The sequence below is a fragment of the Microtus pennsylvanicus genome, chromosome 5, assembly GCF_037038515.1.
Source record: "Microtus pennsylvanicus isolate mMicPen1 chromosome 5, mMicPen1.hap1, whole genome shotgun sequence".
Taxonomy (NCBI): domain Eukaryota; kingdom Metazoa; phylum Chordata; class Mammalia; order Rodentia; family Cricetidae; genus Microtus; species Microtus pennsylvanicus.
In genome coordinates this window covers 98,419,028-98,433,863 of record NC_134583.1, presented here as the reverse complement: position 1 = coordinate 98,433,863, position 14,836 = coordinate 98,419,028, and the positions used below count along the sequence as shown (strand labels likewise).

The window sequence follows — 14,836 nt, the reverse complement described above, 5'->3', positions numbered from 1 at the left end:
GTTCAAGAGCTTACACAGGCACGCCCACTGGCCAGCACCAGTGACGGTCTCCCTCCTCACCTTTGTTCTGTATCTGGTTATTACTTGAACCAGTTGCTGTGTTCTTAGTTTTGGCTGGGGAAGGAGTTATTCACTGAGTGCGGATACAAAAGGCCTGATTGTTCCGAACCATAGAAAAGAGCGTTTAAACAGGTGGGGGCAGACTCAAAATAAAGCAACCAACTCTAGGATGTGTTTTGAAACTTGGAATAATATTTCCCCTTTTTCCTTCCAGAATAATTTTCATACCAGGTAACTTCGGGAAACTCTATATAAATATTTATTCAAATTTAGGATCTTCCCACAATTCAACAGAAGCTGGGGAACCCCTCATTTTGATGAGCACTGATAGTAACTGTTTTTTGGATTTCACAGTAAATCTAGGTCATTGATCATTTTCTATACCCTGCTCCCCAACTGTGGGAAAACACTCTAGAAGGGCTGAAGAGATGGTGCAGTGGTTGGGAACACCGTTGCTTTCAGAGGACTTGTGTTCCACTGCCAGCATCTACATGGTGGCTCACAACCATCTCTAACTCAGGTTCTAAGAGATCCGGGGCACATGCTCACTTGGTACACAGACATACATGCAAGCAAAGCACCCATACACGCTAAATAAAAGCATGCATTGTTGCTCACTGTCTCGATTGCCATGTGTGCCTGAGACATTCAGGCAGTTTTTCACCCCTGCAGTCTAAATGCAGAGTCTCTGCTCCCTAGATAGATTAAATGCTCTTCAAGTATTTTGTTTGTCTAAGGTAGGATCTTGGGAATAATAGCAATACATGCTGAAATCTCTTCCATATTTGCCAATCCTTGGCACCGTGTAAGATTTTGCACACACTGGCCATTTTTATCACTGCCTGCGGGTAGTTATCACGGATCCTTTGAGTAGTTTGGAGAATAAGTGTGTTGACACATCGCCTCAAGAATATCCCGATCTTAGATTCCTTTGTCTGAAATAAATACATTTTAAGATTTTCTTTTTGTTAAATGTGTCTGGGGGTGGGGCTGTGGACGTGCGTGCAGGAGCGTCTCCAGGAGCTGGGGTTAGTTTCCGATGTGGGGGCAGGGAACTGAGCTTGGGCCTTCTGTGAGAAGAGTGCACGCTTTTAGCTGCTGAACCATCTCTCAGGCCCAGATTTTCTAAGAGTAGAGGTGTTTCATTTTTCATTATGTGACTTCCAAGTGGAAAATGATGCCTGGCCCCTAATACATAATTATAGAATGAATGGATGACTGGGTGAATGTGGTTCTCAAAATAAAAGAGAATGAGAGCATGGTCCTTCAGAGTTTTCTGTATATGTCTGTGTTTTCTTCCTTCTGTATGCCGTGTACCCACAGATTACACATAGAAACAGCGTGCCTTTGACATGTCGGTTTCCATGCTAACCTGCTGGCTCCTGTCATGGGTGTGGCTGGCACTCATTCAGCCTCGCCTTTGATGTTACCTGGAGCACGGACCAGGTGTATCTTCCTAGAAAGCTTTGGATTTTTGCCATGTTTAAGTTGTCTATTGAGGGAACACAGTGAACAGGGCATTGATACATAGAGATATGCGGTGAAGTTGGCTGTGAGGGTGGCTTTAAGAAAGTGAAGACTCTCTTCCAAACCGGGAAGCTGCAGAAGGTGACATGATCCTCCGAGACAGCATGGTTTCTTTTTCCTTATGCAAGCGCTACTTATCGGCAGTCTTTGCTCTCCTGAGAACTGGGGGTGAGAACCAAGATTGGGAAAACAACAGCAGCAACAACGGAACAAATCACTGTGGGAATGAGTCCACTGATTCGGCCGAGGAAATGACTGTTTTGGAACAGATCAGGTCTTATGTGGGCAGAAATAACAGCATTGAAACCTGTGGTTGAGAGGGGCAATACTCACTCGAGTGGGGATGGGGGAAAGGAAGGACCGTGGGATCTTTGTCTCCCGTTCAAGCCATCAGTAAGCAGAACTCTGTGGAGCAGAATGTAGAGATTTCTGGGGATTGGCTGGCCTTGCCTGTTAAGCTAAATGTGAAAATGAAGTAGACTTGAAAGCCTGTCCTGGAAGGTAATGTGCCCAGGCATAATTCCATCAGGGCAAGGACTTGGAATTTTGGGGGGAAGGGTCCTCCCTGCTGTGGAGGGAGACCCAGGTTGTGTGCAGATTGTGTAGAGAAGATGTCAGGCTGCCCATGACAGTGAGAAGTCTAGGAGCACTCTGACAGGTCCTCTGCTTGTGTGACGTCAGGAAGCATATGGTTTCTGAATTGCAGTTAAAGAAACTGTCCCTTAACTACTTCTCCTGGGCCAATGTGACGGCTGGGTAGGGAAAGGCACTTGCCACCAAGCCTGCTGATCCTTAGACATTGATCCTGTGGTGGAAGGAGAGAACCCTGCAAGTTGGCTAGTTGTCTTCTGACCTCCACATGCATATGGTGCATGAGTTTCTTTCCGCCTCTTTCCCTCTTCTGTACACACATACTTACACTAACTAAGTAAATGTGCTCTTCCTCTCTTCCTTCCCCACTTTCTCACACACATACACTCACACTAAAGACATTAGTGCAGGAACAACAAATCCTACTGAAGTGGATGGAGACTCCGGCTCGATGCTAGAATGCTTGACTAGCGTGTGTGCGGCCTTAAATTTGACTCCTATCCCTGCAATAAAAACAGTTCCAATTCAGTCTTTCAGGGATGCTCTGTGGATCTTCTTGATGCTCTTCCTCGCATACCCTGTTCTTCGTTTGTATGGCAAAGTATCGTCTTTCCATTGCTTGACATGTATTGGGTTCTAGGTAAGCAGCAGCTAGCAATGGCAGCAAGGGCGCTGTGAGTTTTGTGAGGCTGAGCCCTTTGAGAGCCCATTCAGAACTCACTGACGGGTGCTGCTTTCTGTGGAACAGAGAGCGCTTTCTTCTTACAAGTCTCAAAGAGAAGGCCCTTCCCAGTGACAGCTGTCAGCGCCCTCAGTGCAGCACCCTGAAGAATTTGATCAGGCTTTTAACAGCGGTGTGTGTGTGTGTGTGTGTGTGTGTGTGTGTGTGTGTGTGTGTGTGTATGAGAGAGAGAGAGAGAGAGAGAGAGAGAGAGAGAGAGAGAGAGAGAGAGAGAGAGAGATTTCACTCTAAATACAACAATCTTATACTCTGCGACAGGCTCGTTAAACCTTTTCCATGTTTGACCACTTCTTACTTGGAAAACTTTTAGCAGTCAGGTGTATGGGAAATACATGTGTGTAAAATAGGTATCAAAGTCAAACATTTACTGATAACAAGCCAGAGAGAAATTTATTTTAAGACAATTCCTTGACATGCATATAAAATTACCATTTCTTTCTTTCTTAAAGATTTATTTATTTATTATGTACACAGTGTTCAGCCTCCATGTATGCCTGCAGGTCAGAAGAGGGCACCATACCTCTTTACAGATGGTTGTGAGCCACCACGTGGTTGCTGGGAACTGAACTCAGGACCTCCGGAAGAGCAGTCAGTGCTCTTAACCTCTGAGCCATCTCTCCAGCCCCCAAATTACCATTTCTTTTTCTTTTCTTTTTCTTTTTTTTTTTTTTTTTGGTTTTTCGAGACAGGGTTTCTCTGTGGTTTTGGAGCCTGTCCTGGAACTAGTTCTTGTAGACCAGGCTGGTCTCGAACTCACAGAGATCCGCCAGCCTCTGCCTCCCGAGTGCTGCGATTAAAGGCGTGTGCCACCACCGCCTGGCCTAAAATTACCATTTCTTAACGATGACAGGAAAACTGCATGGCAATGAGATGAATGAGATGAGTGTTTACTTTTGCATAAAGTGAAGCTTAAATCTTGGCTGATCGTTTGATGCTGTGGGAAGTGAAGCATCTTCAGCACTTTTCACAGCTGATTGATATTCTGATTTTCTAATCATCAATATTGAGAGTCCTACTTCACACAAATATAGAACAAAAGATAGAAGCTCGTTTAGGGCCATTTTAGAACTTTTTATTCTATCCAAACTCAGAGTCGGAATTCATTTAACATTTTCAAAAATTAACTGGCCAGCAACTCAAATAGAAAAATTTAAAATCAGGTGATCTAGCACAATCCAATCTAGAGATGCACCAGTTTGACATACGCTCAGGAAAGGAGGGACTATTAAAAGTCTCCCTGTTTTGTAATTAAACCATTGTTTCTATCAGCACAGAACTTGTATGCACAGTGAAAATGCTGCAGTTTGTGACGCACAGTGGCCTGGAAGCTGAGCCGGGTGTTTTAGGCAACGTCTGTGGGTCCTGTAAGACACAGTGCACAGTGCACATGTCCTACGTTCAGAGCTAAGGCTGTGGTGACGTCAAAGGAGCACTATGGATGAGCCCTGCCTAAAACACCCCAGATTCACCATGCCTTTGGTTTCGAGGTTTTCTCCAGTCATTGTACATTCTGAAAGCTTTCAGTGTTGCCAGATCTAATTATTATCTTAACAATCCATCACTAAGCAACCACGTCGACATCCGGGAAGCAGCTGTGACACAAAATCACAAGACACTCATATAAATAAATAAATGTTGGGCAAATGCAGATTCCTGATCACTTCAAAACCACAGACTTGGACTGAGCAAGAATTTTTCAAAACTCTAATGGAAGACAGACGGGCTCACAAAACTGCTCGCCACAGACGGAGCTGAGTAAAACAGTTATTGTGTCGGACTGAGTGAACTCAGGGTCATTATAATTTTGACCTTTCCCTTGAAGTCGAATTGGTTCTTGGATGTCTTACTTTTCAGTTGTGAGGAGTCCTTTTCTCCTTTCTCAGAAGAAGTCTGTACCTTGCAGCAATTCACACAAACCCGGAATGTGCTGCCAGTCTTGCAGCTCCCTCACTCCAGAGACTGGAACCCTGCTGAGCATCCTGCTCGGTCTCCTGGGTGAGGATCCGCCCTCCTGGCTGCAGAACGTAATTCATCAAGCTCTTGGGCTTGTAAATGTCTAATCTGATACTTTTCATTTTCAGGTAATCTTTTTTTTTTAAAGTTACATCTTTTTATATTTGTTTGTTTACTGTGTGTGCCTGGGTGTATCTGTGTCGTGGTGTTCCTGTAGAAGTCAGACGACAACTTTTGGGAGTTGGTTCTTTCTTCCTAACATGTGGACCCCAGGGACTGAACTCAGGTTGTCAGGTTTGACAGCAGATGCCCTTACCCACTCAGACATCTCAGTGGCCAGAGTTGCATTTGTTTTTTTTTTCTCATAATTTTAAAAATTAAATCTTTAGAATACAAAATAATGGGTTCCAACATGGTGTTTTCATGCATTGCCAGACAGTTTTCTTGTTTTTGTTGTTGTTGTTTTTAAACAACTACGTTTGGGGCTAGTGAGATGGCTAAGTCAGTAAAATTGCTTCAAGGAAAACCTGGCAAACTGAGTTTGATCTCTAGAAGCCACATAAAGGTGAAAGGACAGAACCATTTCTGCAAAGTTGTTTTCTGACATCCATACCTGTGTGGTGGCACTCGAGAACATGCAAACCTCTCTCTCTCTCTCTCTCTCTCTCTCTCTCTCTCTCTCTCTCTCTCTCTCTCACACATACACACACACACACACACACACACACACACACACACACACACATTTAAAGTCCTACATTTAGGCAACACAGTGGCAATAAAGCCTGTAGTAATATCAAAGTTCCAATGGAATTCAAGATATACATAGATGAGAGATGGCTTAGTGGTTAAGAGCTGTAGCACAATTCATAAAAACACAAAGACTGATATTGGGGTTCAGTCTGAAGGACAGAAAAACAAAACAGCCAGCCACCAGCTCTTACCTCTACCTCAGTCCGCAATGGTAACCCTGCCTCCAGGAATCTCAGAATGAGACTGTCTGAGAGCTGTCTCCTCCCGTTTTATATTCCTCTCTGGGACTAGGACTAAAGGTATGCACCACTACCATCCAGTTTCTACGGCAATCTAGTGTGGCTACTGGGGGTTAAAGGTATACGGCACCACTGCCTGGTCTGTAAGGCTGACCAGGGTGGCTGTTTTACTCTCTGATCTTCAGGTAAGGTTTATTTATTAAAATAACAAATAAAACATCACTACAAAGAGCATATTCTGCTCTCCAGAGATCCTGGTTCAATTCCCAGCACCCGCATGGTAGTTCACTATCATGTGTAACTGCAGTTCCAGGGCATTGGAGAACCTCTTCTGACTCCTGTGTGCACCAGGCATTCATGTCGCACACATACATACATGAAGGCAAAACACTTAAACACAGAAACTAAAAATAAATCATTTTCTTTTTTTTTTTTTAAAAAAAAGCTACACAGGCTCCAAAACCACAGAGAAACCCTGTCTCGAAAAACCAAAATAAATAAATAAATAAATAAAAATAAAAAAAGCTACACATATGAGAGCCCCAGCCCACACCTAAGCCCTACCCCCACCCCTATGTGCTTACAGGGGTGGTGGCCAACTCCTCCAGGACCTTCCCCACTGGAGCAGAGAACACTCACACTGCCAGAACTCCCAGCCCCCAACTTGAGCGGAATCCTCCATTCTTCAGTTTGGGTGGAGACTCTCTACTCAACCACTCCCACCAGTGGACAGGTCATCTAGACAAAAATTGAACAGGGAAATACTGAAGTTAACAACAGATGTTAGGACCCAAATGGACCTAACAAGTATCTACAGAACATTTCACCCAAACACAAAAGATGTACCTTCTTCTCGGAACCTCATGGAACATTCTCCCAAACTGATCACATACTGGGTAACAAAACGAGCCTCAACAGATACAAGGGAATTGAAATAACCCCTGTACCCAGTCAGACCACCATGGATTAAAGCTGGATTTCAACAACAGAAAGCCAACAAATGCATGGAAACGGAACAACTCTTTCAACTGAATGACTATTGTGTAAAGACAGAAATACAGAACGTTAAAGACTTTCTAGAAGCCAATGGAAAAGAAGGAACATACCTACACATAGGGGACACAGTGAAAGTGATGCTGAGGTAAGTTCCTGACACTAAGCACCTCCGTAAAGAAACTGCAGAATTCTCCTAGCAGTTTAACAGCAGACCTGAGAGCTCTCAGACAAAAGAAGCAAACACACCCAAGAGAAGTAGACAGCAGGAAATAATCAAACAAAGGGCTGAAATCAACAAAATAGAAACAAAGAGAGCAAAGAATCAGTGGACCAAAGAGTTGGTTCTTTGAGAAAATCAACAAGATAGACAAACCCTTATCCAAACTAACTAAAAGAGAGAGAGTATCCAAATTAACAGAATCAGAAACAAAAAGGAGGACAAAACGACAGACACAAAGGAAACCCAGTGAATCTTAAGGACATACTTTTAAAATCTGTACTCCACCCAACTGGAAATTTCAAAAAAAATTAAAAATTTTTTGATAGATACCACTTACCAATGTTAAAATGAAATCAGATAAACAATTTAAGTAACCCCTAGTGAAATAGAAGCAGTCATTAAACGTCTCCCAACCAAAAAGAGTCCAGTCTTTTTAGTGTAGAATTCTACCAGACTCCCAAAGGAGAGCTAATACTTCTCAAATTATTCCATAAACTAGAAACAGAAGGAAGATTGCAAAATTCATCTTAGAATGCCACAGTCACTTTGATACCCACACCATACAAAGATTCAAAAAAGAAAGAGAATTACAGACCAATTTCCCTCATGAAAATTGATGCAAAACTACTCAATAAAAAAAAAACTCACAAATCAAATCCAAGAACACATCAAAAAGATCTTTCGCCACAATCCCAGAGATTAGTTTAACATGTGAAAATCTATCCATGTGATCCACCATATAGACAAACTGAAAGAAAAAACTCACATGATTATTCAATTAGATGCTTAAAAAACATTTGACAAAATCCAACACTCTTTCATGATAAAAGTCTTGGAGAGATCAGGGATACAAGGGACATACCTAAGCATAATAAAGGTAATTTACAGCAAATCTATAGCCAACATCAAATTAAATGGAGAGAAATTCAAAGGAATTCCACTAAAATAAGGAACAAGACAAGGTTGCCTACTCTCTCCATATCCACTCAATGTAATACTTGAAGATCTAGTAAAGCAATAATACCACTGAAGGAGATCAAGAGGATACAACTTGGAAAGGAAGTCAAGTAGCTCTATTTGCAGATGATATGAAAGTATACATAAACGATCCCAAAAATCCTATCAGGAAACTCCTACAGCTGAGAAATACCTTCAGCAAAGTGACTGAATACAAGATTAACTAATAAAAAAAAATCAGTAGCCCTTCTATATACAAATGACAAATGGGCTGAGAAAGAAATCAAAAAAACAACATTTTTCACAATAGCCACAAATAACATAAAAAATATTGGGGTAACTCTAACCATACAAGTGAAAAACCTGTATGACAAGAACTTCAAAGAAGATACTAGAAGATGGAAAGACCTCCCGTGCTCATGGATTGGTAGGATTAACATAGTAAAAATGACCATCTTACCAAGAGCAATCTTCAGATTCAATGCAATTCCCATCAAGATCTCAACACAATTCTTTGCAGACCTAGAAAGAACAATACTCAACATTATATGGAAAACAAAAAACCCAGTGTATTTAAAACAGTCCCGTACCATAGAGAACTTCTGGAGGTAGCATCATCCCTGCTTTCAAACTGTACTACAGAGCTACATTTAATAATATGATATATATATATATATATATATATATATGAACCGCATGGCATTGACATAAAAACAGGTTGATATCCCTGGAAGGCCTGCACATTTCTAAAGAGAAAGGAGGCGGAATGGATCTGGGGGAGGGGGGATGTAGTGGTGGTGGTGGGGGGCTGGGAGGAGAGAAGGGAGGGGAAACTGAGGTCGGGATGTAATATATGAGAGAAAAATAAATAAATAAAAACACACAAGCCATGACTTAAAAAAAAGTGTATGTGTGTGTTTGGGTATGTCCCAACACACCAAGACCCTTCACCCACTCTGAAAGAAGTCTTGGTGAAGCAGGAAAGGAGTTTCTTCAACACAGCTGTGCCGGGAAGGGAAATAGAGACCAATTATCTTCAGTCCTGTCCTTGAGGCATTAGTAACGGTGCTTGCATCACGTGGTGGTGGTGTGGGGGGGGGTGGTAGAACGAAAGCCTGGTGCTAGCTGGAACAAGCCTGCGTGGTCAGTAGTCTCTGTGGGACTATGGTCTGTTATCTTTCTCTCTATCAGCAGCTGTGTTGAGTGCTGCCTGGAGGTTAGTTTTGATATCCGGCCACATGACGCTCCTAGATCAGGGCTGTTGTTTCTGAGGTCCTAGGTGAGTGTAGGAGAGAATGACTCACAGGATGAGTAAATCAGGAAGGGAAAGCAGCGCTATTAGAGCAATAATTTGTTCCTCTCTTTGGGTTAGGACACTGACTAGAAACATCTATGCTTTGTTTGGGTGGTTTAGAACTGGACCTTGTAAAAGACGGTAGTTGGTAATCTGTTGATTATGACTTCATCCATGAAGGAAGAGGATTACCAGTTTCAGGTGAATACTCTGAACTAGTAAACACCTGATGTGCACAGATGGGCAGGCATTTCGGTTTTGCTTGCTTATTGTTTTTTCCCCTGATAGTGTTTCCCGTAGCCCAGACTGGTCTCAGGTTCTTTCAGCAAAGGCTGACCTTGAACTTCCTTCCGGTCCTCCTGCATCCTTTACCTCCAAAATCCCTGGAATGAGAGGCCTGAACCACCACGTTGTGTTTGTGCAGTTCTGGGGAAGAAACCCAAGACTTTCTGCATACTAGGCAAGCGCCATGCTAACTGAGCTGCACCCCAGCCTCTGTCCCAAGTGAAAAGTCAGCGCTTTTAGGAGAATCAGCCACCAAACTTCTGTTACAGCCTGCTACACCCAGTATACACTGAAAACATCCTAAGTTTGAAAACATGTCGGATACATTTATTACACTGGCGTTATGCTTAGCCTATTCTACCTTGAATATGCTCAGAATGTTCAGAATAAAAATGCAATTGTGCAAAGCCACACAGGATACAAGCCTCACTGTTAAATGAAGCATTGAGTGTCTATGGAAGATATTAAATGAGGTAGTAGGCCCTGTAGGGCACGGTACGGGCAATTTCCTCTTGGGATCACCTGGCTGAATGCCACTTCTTGGCATCTCTTGAGACCATCATGGCACTTCCATTGCTAGCTCGAGGAAAGGTCAAAACTCCAGATCCATTGCAAAGAGGGGGACGGGGTGAGGTGTGGTGGCTCATGCCTGTGGTTTGCTAAAATGTTCTCTTTTTAGCTGTATGGGATCTTTTATGTGAATGAAGTATTTTCATTTCTAGACATTCAATGCAAAATTTCTGTTAATTTGTAACAGCTAAGAAATATATGATTCTTTCATTCATCAAATGTGCTATAATATTTCTTTTAAAAAATACATTTTGGGGCTTCAGAGGAGCTGTCTCAGCAGATAAGAGAACATATTGTTCTTGCCGAAGACTCAAGTTTTGTTCCCAGCAATCAAATTGGACAGTTCACACACTGCCTGTAACCCTAGCCCCTAGGATCTGATGATATTTTCTGGCCTCTGCAGCCACCTGCACATATGCATAGATATGAGCATATTTATATATAATGTAAAAATAAAATAATCTTAAAAACAATATTTTTACTTATTTTGAAACCTTTGGTACATGTATAATGTATTTTGATCATATCCTATCAATCCCTTACTCTCCTTTTCCAGCTCTTCTCATATACCAACCCCCCCCCCCCCGCCAACTTCAGATCTTTTAAAATAGCTAGAGTCCAATTAGTGCTGTTTGTTTGTGCATGGGTGTAAGGCCATCCTCTGGAGCAAGGGCAGCCAACTAGCAATTGCCATAGCTCCTCAGCTAGGAGTGGGGCCTTGTAAGCCTCCTTCCCATCCATGCTGGTCTATTAAGTGGCTTGAGCTTGTGCAGGTCTTGCGCAGGCAGCCGCAGCTGCTGTGAGCGCATGCATGCAACAGCCATGTCATGTCCAGCTTCTCAACAGTCCTTCCTGGCCTCTGGCTACTGTAGTCTCTCTGTTTCCTCTTCCACAATGTCCTCTGAACCTTGCAGGAAGAATCATGGCTCTGGATGTCCCATTTAAGGCCTGACACTCCCAATCACTTACTCTCGTCACGCTGGCCAGTGGTATGTCTGTATTAACCATAATGCATTGCAAAAAGAAACTTTTCTGATTAGAGATGAAAGCAGCATTGATTATAGGTATAAAAACAAGTATTTATAAGGCAGTGGTATACTGCTTCTTTAGAAGAATAAAATCAGCAATTTCTCGCCTGGGTTCTATAACCTGCCAGTCACGGTTCTTGATCACACCCTACCGTTGGTGCTCTGTCACCAACAGCCCTGTCTCCACATCTTCACTGCCTTTTGTTTTCTTTCTCTTAGCCACGCTGACTGGGGTAGAATGAAATCTCAGTGTGTTTTTTCTTTGCGTTTCTCTGATGGCCAAGGATGGTGAATACTTGTACATTTTTCTTAGCTATTTGTGTTTCTTCTTTGGAAAGCTCTCTGTTCAGTTCCATAGCCACTTTCAGATGCGTTGTTTGTTTTCTCGGTTTGCAGTTTTCTGAGTTCTTTGCATCATCTAGACATGGATCTTCTATTATATGTTTAGCTGGTGAGTATTGATTTCCCATTCTATCTAGGGAAGGTCTAGGAGGGGAGGGGGTACAAGGGTAAGGTGTAGGAGCAGATAGTGTAGGGATAAATAACAGTAAGGATATTTGAAGAAGAACGTAGAGAAACCTACTATTTTATAAGATTCCTAAAAAGTGTATTTTGAATTTTATTTTATTTTTCATTCATGTTTGTGTACATTGTGTATGTATGTACATATGTGTGTGGTGCCTGTAGAAGCCAGAAGAGGTTATCAGATTCCTCATAGTGAGTCACCTGACGTAGGTTCTAAAAGATGAATTCAAGTCCTTTGCAAATGTAGCATATACTCTTAACCACGAGGCATCGCCCCAGCTTCCTGCTCCCCAGTGTATTTTATAGAACCCACCGTTTAAATGTGGTTACCCTACACAGGGGCCAGGGGATAATGCTCCTTCCATGAGCCAATGTTTTAAAGCTTTTGCTACATGGGGCTTTTATTTCCTTGGTTGGGTTTTTCTTTGGGGGTGGGAGTGTATTGTGAACATGATCTTTTTCTCCTTGACTTCTTTCTTAGCATTCTTTCTGTTTCTTTGTTTTATTTATTTATTTTTCAATAAGGAAGCTATTGAACTGGATATCTTAGCTTTGTACCGGCCACTTTGCCGAAAGTGCTTGTCAGCTTAAGGAGTTTTCTGGTGGAGCCTTCGGGACTTCGTGTAGATAATGTCGTTTGCAAACAGGACACTCGAATTCTTCCTTTCCTGTATATATGATATTATTTCCTTGGTTGTTTTATCACTCTAGCTAGGACTTCCGGTAGAACACTGAACAGGAGTGCCTAGAGTGGATGCCTTGCCTTGTTCCTGGTCTTAGTGGAAGTATTTGAGTTTTCCTTCATTCAGTGACAGCTGTGTGTTTATCATACACAGCCTTTATAACACAGCGTTTCCTCCACTACTAGTCTCGCCAGGGTTTTTTATCATGAAGTAACGTTGGATTTTGAAAAGGTCTTTTCCTTGATGACAACATCTCAAGGAATCTCTCCTGTTTCCTTCTACCAACTTTCTGTCCCCCTTTCCTGCTTCCCTGCACTCCATAGCATTCTTATATTACAGCAGACTAGGCAATTCTGTGAACACTGAAATTTGTTTAGTCCCTGATTCTGAATTATTCCATAACAGAAGACAAGACGTAGAGAAGAGGGGTGTCAACTCATCCTTTTTCCTGCAGCCCACTCACACGATAACTGATCCAGTCCTGAAATAATAGCTTTAATCTTTCATTAGATCAGAATCCTCCTGACCGACTCATTGCTTGAGACTCTCACCTCCCAACATGAACGTGGAGAGATACATTCCGACCAACAGCACCTCCCATATCTATCTATCTGCTTTAGAGAGTTTCCTGATTTGCTTGTAGGTAAGCAGCGTTGGTCATGTTGAGGGCTGACTTCCCAGCACTTCCGGAAGTGTCTTACACATTAGGTGGCCGGTAAACACCTGATGACTGCATAAAGACCACAAGACCATTTCCTCCTCACACCGCTCACTGTTTGTTTCAGGGTTAGCAATGTTTTCCTCTAAATGGCCAGAGAGTAACTAATTTAAGCATCGTGGCTGCACAGTTCCGAGCATGCAGTGTGAAAGTGGTCACGGACAATAATTAAAGGAGCTGGTGTGCCCATGTTCCATTAAACCTTTATTTATTAAAAACATCCCACAGTCTATATCGAGACTTTGGGCTATATTTTGTAGATCCTGGTTTGTGATGGTTAATTTCTGTTGCCAACTTGGCTGGTTTTTGGAGTCAACTAGAAGTCTCAACTCTGTGTGTCTTTGATTTCCAGAAAGGTTTAACTGCAGAGGGAAGGCCTACTACAAATGTGTGTGCCCCTCATATGAAGGAGAGTCCCAGACTCAGTGAAGAGGGGGAAAGGAGGAAGCCAGACAAGCTCCAGAATTCATTCTTCTCTACGTCATGGCTACAGACTCAAAGTGACCAGCCTGCTCTTGCTCTAATGCATATTTCCCTGTTGAACTGTCACCCCTCAAACTGAGCCAGAAGAACCCCTCTTAAGTTGCTTTTGTTCCAGCAGCAAGAACACTGTGGTGTAGATCAACCTGACTGCATACTTGCTTGTTCCTATAACACAAGCATTCTGTTCCCCCATCCTACTTGGTGTGGTCAACATGGCATCCCATGCCAGGTTACTCAGCCTCGGGAAAGTTGAGTGTACCCTCAAAAGCCCGTAAGAACGAACATCGTAGGGTTCAACCTTTCACTGGCTGATATCAAATGGCAGTTTTCTCTCCTAGAGTCTTCAGAACTCCTGCCTCAAAGCTTGTCTTTAATCATGCCCCACATTCCCTAAATATTCCAACATGGTTTTCCTCATGGTCAGTGTGGTAATCTCAGGACAATAACTTCAGTGTTAGAGGCTGGTATTTCCCAAGTCAGCCACAATGAAAGGCAATCCCAAAGCAGTTATTTCTGTTGCTTCGGCTGTCATTCTGGCTCGCAGGAGGAGGAATGCTCGCTCACTCACTCACTCACTCGCTCACTCAACAAATATCAAGAGCAGAGTCACACATGCCCTTATATCAGCTATTCTCAACAAGTGTGTATAAAAACAAAACAAAACAGACGTGCGAATGTGACACATGTCTAGCCATCAGGAGGCGAAGACAAGAAGCTTAAGCGTTTGAGGACAGCCTGGGCTATGCAGTGATTTCTATGCTAACCCATGCTAATTCATGAGATCATGGCAAAACAAAACAAGAGAACTCCCAAATCCTTCAGCCAGGAGACTTTATGTAAATAGAATAGAAAAATGTCAATCTTTTTTTGTTTTGAACTTTGAACCATTTTGCTACCAAAGATGATGCTAGAGAGAAAATTTTACACATGAAAATGAGGGCTCTGGGTATTGTGTTGGCTGTTTTCTACCTCTTTCTGTCCAGGCTGCGAAGTTCACTGATTCTCAGATCTGCAATTCATAGTGCATGCAGCCAGGAGTTTGTTGGCGGAATGCCAGGCCGGCTGAAATAGCAACCTTTTGACCATAACTTCTGGGGGAATGGAGCCCTCTCTGCAATCATCGCTCATGAAACTTCTGGAATGTGTTTGCACAAAGGGCCCATTGAGAGTCGACAGGTCCGCTACAGCCGTTCCTTTATTTCTATGGAGGAA

At 42.7% G+C, this 14,836-nt stretch overlaps 1 long non-coding RNA gene across 1 annotated transcript; it reads right to left on the bottom strand.

The window, feature by feature from the left end:
• Nucleotides 1-6,455: 6,455 nt before the first annotated feature.
• On the bottom strand, nt 6,456-9,079 carry LOC142851146 (uncharacterized). Its single transcript, XR_012910739.1, has 3 exons — nt 8,994-9,079; nt 8,499-8,560; nt 6,456-6,603 (listed from the first exon to the last, which is right to left on the bottom strand). It is a non-coding gene; the product is annotated as an uncharacterized LOC142851146 (long non-coding RNA).
• Nucleotides 9,080-14,836: the final 5,757 nt, after the last annotated feature.